Source organism: Botryllus schlosseri, chromosome 14 (genome assembly GCF_051294905.1).
Source record: "Botryllus schlosseri isolate E-star chromosome 14, Bs_hap1, whole genome shotgun sequence".
In the NCBI taxonomy this organism is placed as follows: Eukaryota; Metazoa; Chordata; class Ascidiacea; order Stolidobranchia; family Styelidae; genus Botryllus; species Botryllus schlosseri.
In genome coordinates this window covers 19,385,505-19,390,484 of record NC_137249.1, presented here as the reverse complement: position 1 = coordinate 19,390,484, position 4,980 = coordinate 19,385,505, and positions in this window count along the sequence as shown.

The following is a 4,980-nucleotide window of genomic DNA, read 5'->3' as shown; positions in this document are numbered from 1 at the left end:
CATATACCACCCTTCCTTCGTAGCTTTTCCGTTCATGGGAAGTACAACTCCTAGTCAAACCTTAATTTGGCTCGACTGCTGATTTTATTGACTTGCGAACATCGTCATTTCATCATCGTCATTCGTCATTCAACCATCATCATTGAATTCGCAGATATAGCACACGCCTAATCTAATACTAGCGAATGGGAAGTTCGAACAGGACATGTAGGCTACACAAGACCATAGTATAGTCATTGGCAGGCCGTGTTATTTTTGGCATATGCCAAAACTGCCAAAAAGAACTTATTTTGGGCATTTTTCGATTTTTATTTTTGGCAGTTTTGGCATCGTCCTCTAAATAGATAGTTTCAGCCTCGAATTAGTCGCAAAAACGCTGTATTTGGGCTAGTTTGTCAAAAGACACCACAAAATGTGCAGCATCCACGTATAATCAGTGCCAACAAACAATAAGAAGAAAAAACCTAACGATTTCATAGGTTAATAATATCAAACGAAACCACAAAATGTGCTGTATCCATCGGAATCGGTGCCAATAAGCAAAAAAAAAGAAAAGCCTAACAAACACACTCAACAGTTGATTGTTGCAGCTGTTGAATAGACTTAAATCGTTTTCACTGTAACAGTGCTTCCAGACTCAGGTCAGCTAAGTTTTTCCTAAATTCATTTCTCGCCCAGCGAATCTGGGAAATATCGGCTTCAACAGTAGCCGTTGATGGAAAGAATGTTGCCAGTCATCCACAAAGCTTCATAATCTTTGGAGGGCCGAACCGCCTTCCATGCATCATGAAAAGAAATCACTTCGCCAGTGCCATCGATCTCATCGCGGAAAGAATTTTCTTCCCGATCCTTTTCAAGGAGTTTCCTGTGTTGTCTCTCAACACATTTTATTTAGTAGCCCGACTATCATTTCCCCTTCAGTCTACCGATATATTTTCAGAGGACTTTTGTCACTTCCGGTGGCTTTAATATTACTAACTCGCATGGAAGAGTCCTGGGAAGGTTAGCTTGTTTAAGAACATTGACGCAACAAGACTGTCTGGCAAAACGAGACTATGCAGCTCATAAATAGCCAGTTTGTTGCGTCACAATGTTCAAATCGATCACAATGCAAAAATCATAGTTGATTTTGGGGTTCCAGTTCCATGAGCAGAATATAGTTTATATTTTAATAATCAGTACTGCGGCAGCTTCTCATTGATACCCGTTTTATCAAATTTAGCGCTCAACAAGCTGGTCAAAAATGGTCGTAAAATTGCCTTTGGAGAAATGGAAAGTATGACGTAAACCAAATGCAGTCAGCCGTCCAATCTCGCTGTGCCCACACCATTTAGGACACCATGCTTTCACCCCTAATGGGTGGGCTGGACCCAGATTAAGAAACCTGCCTTTCACAAACGCTCTTCTCGCTTGTAACACGGTCCTGTTGACACAACACCATGAACGAAATACGCTATTTGGCAGACTGTGTTATTTTTGGCATATGCCAAAAATTACTTATTTTTGGCATTTGCAAATTTTTATTTTTGGCAGTTTTGGCATCTGGCTCCTGAAATGCCAAAAATAACACGGCCTGGTCATTGGTCTAGCATCACCATCAACCCCACATATAATAACAGCATCGTCATTTGAAATTGGTATGGTATGAGTTTACATAGCTTCTCGTATTGGAACATTCTACTGAGCGTTTGGGTTGGTTGGTTCGTAATAGATACATTCACCTGCTGAACTATCGATCACTATAAGTATAGGAGTCATAATTGTTCAAACACGTTGATTCGACAGTCCGTGTCAATTTCCTTCTGCTGACATACAGTTATTATTATTTTACCTTGTTTCCTTTATTTGTTATTATTCCGTATTTTTCTCAGATGTTTTACACGGTGTTGTTAGTATCATATAATCATTGTGCAGCATATTATGCAGCCAATGCAAGCTATACGCGCGGACATTCCGTATGCAGCTTATCACGTGTAACAAGTAGGGATGGTGTGAACCTCCGAAAGGTTCAGGTTCGTGTGAACGCGAACCTTTTTAAAAGGTTCTGTGTGAACGCGAACGTGAACCTCATGACGTCACGTGACGTCATATTGCTAGTTCCAACCTTATCCTTCAATGAAGTGATAGCCTATATTAATGTACGCGATACTCGGGCCACATAATGCCACAATGCTGAAGCACATATTGGCGTTTTAAACCTCGCTAAATGTATCAACTGACGCAATCAAAGGATATAATACTCCCATGAAATCAATATCTTCCGTCGCTTTGCCAACAATTTCGACGAAGACTTCCTAGAGAATACAAGCTTACGCCTTAACGGTCTAGGCCAGACCGAACAATGTATTCGGCATCTGAGTATTGCTACGTTGATATTGAGCAGAGTGTAAACGGGTTTCTAAACTTGCTACCGATATTACCCCATTAACAAGTTATACAGCAGTAGCCAACATCTCAATAGCACGGATTTGGTATTAATCATGCAGTAAAGATATGAAGTCAAGATTGACTCCGTACGCCTGCTACATTTTTAAATCAGAAAACGATATCAATCTCATTGATTGGTTGAATAAGCATCATTCGCTGACTACGTATCTCGTCCGTGATGTTGTGTGATTGCGGGTCAAACTCACAGCAGAGAGTCACTAAACATTCACCAACGGAAAGCTGAATATTTCGAGCAAGCTTTTGTAACGGAGCAAGTAAATTTTTTGAGATTGTCAATGTGCATGTTCGTTTAGTGTTGATTTTTAATGCTGCCAGCGTCATGCATAGAGTGGCCAGCAGTTGAAATGCAATAAATTTGAATCAAATATGTTATAATGAAGTGAAAATTGTAATATATGAAAAAGGTTCACAGTGCAGAACCTACCAAAGTTCTGTTGTGAACGCGAACCTCTAAATTTCCGAGGTTCACACACAGAACGCGAACGTGAACCTCACGTTCACACCATCCCTAGTAACAAGCTTATTTAGAATACACCAGCGTTGAGTAATAGGATGGCACTTTTCCTGTTATTTTGAAGTTGCCATTACGAAAGCCACTTTCACCAACAGTCGGCAGTTTTATATCTCTATTACTGTGCCCGTCAAATGAATATCTTAGTGTTGTTAATGCTGATATTTATCTGTTCGCAACGTAATATCCTAACGTAATTCGGGAACGATATGGTTAAATTTGTGACTTGCGAAATGACATGATTATCTATAATACTGTAATTATAATGGTTCTCGTGAGTATACCGGAACAAGCACAATAATGAACAAGTCCTGTGTAGAGCTGGGTGAAATCGAGTACCTGAGTATTATGCTTCTAGTCGAGTCGAGTATTCGAGTACCACTCATTATGACACCGTAACAGAATGCGATATGTCAAAGTTCAAAAACGTACCTTTTATGGCATTTATGCCAACACAAAGAATATATTGCTTTTTATCCATCACACTAAAGATACTTTGGTATATTTTTCGACCATACCGATGTCATTGCACTTGGTGACAACGTTGTGGGATGATCATGACTTCGTAAATGTGCTATTTCCGGTAACGTGATTATTATTTTTTCTATGTTTTGTATGCTGCGATACGACAATCAAGGTTTCAAGGCTACCACAGTGGAAAATAGTATCGTACATCTAATTCTCGTTGATAAATTAACTTTCAGTGGCGATAAGCGTATAATTTCAGTACTCGTAAAAATCGTGTTTTACTACTTGACTCGAATCATTAAATAAATACTCGATTCAGATTCGAGTACTCGAATCATTGTGCCCAGCCCTAGTCCTGTTTAATCAACGTTTAGTTTATATATAGTGGGGCACGTCAGACTCGCGTGTCCATTTTAGTTAGTTTGCAAAATTATTATGCCTGCTGCATCTATGATATCATGACCTATCTGTATATCTTAGTTTTTTGCGAATCACGTTTGCTCTCCATCAACTACAACAAAAATGTTTGTCTTATTTTATAAATTTGAATTAATTTTTTAGGTGCTTCGCTCGATTTAATACAGCACTAAAGGTATATTTCCATGCTTCTAGCGGAATGTTAGGATGCGAGGTTGACTCACTTTTAACAAGACGCTTTTATCTCATCAAATACGACCTTAGAGGCAGGGCAGTGAACACTGAACAGCGTTATTGCATTGCTTCAGACCTCTGCGTCTCACAATATCCTGGCCTAATATATTTTGATTTCAACACCTGCCCGAACATGCACTACTAGTTGGATTAGCCTCAAACTTCAACGCCTTACCAATAGGTAAATATTCCAATCACGCCTCTACTGTGCTCTATAGCCAATTGCGTACGCGATCACGTTTCATTGATGTGGCAGAATTAGAGAATATACGATATAGTATATATACTGTAGATTAAACTGCAAACGACCCGTTGTGATGTCTGCAGAGCATTATGAAGACAGATGAAACATTCTTGATTATATACTCGCCACATGCATTCAGCTTTAATTTGTGCGACATTCCTGGCATATCATAACGATATCTCCAAAATATACATGTTTAGACTTGAGAGTCGTTCATGCGAGGATTATAGTTCGCACGCTTTCTAAACGATCATCAAAATTGACTCAGGGAGTATTTCTGGTAATCGCAGCCGCGGCCTTAGCGTTTGCTGCAACCTGCAGGTGAAAAAACGTCTACTGTGATAATGATGATGTATCAGCAGAATCAGCCTATTCTCGTGAGTTTGAACGTTATGCGTGGACGAAGAGTACCGACTTTTACATGCGTTTCAGGCATATAAATATACCCAAGACCCTTGATAGCATAATGACGACGCAAGTAGTATTATTGTAGTAATTCCCATAATATTTATACACTTACTATCAGTGGTTTTCAATCTGGCGGTTGTTGACATTTTTCCGAGTGTTGAGAACGGGGCTCACCGTTTATAATTTCTTTTAGTAATCAGCTTCAAAATGAACCCATTCATGCTGCGTGTGGGCATGGGCGAAGGTGCCG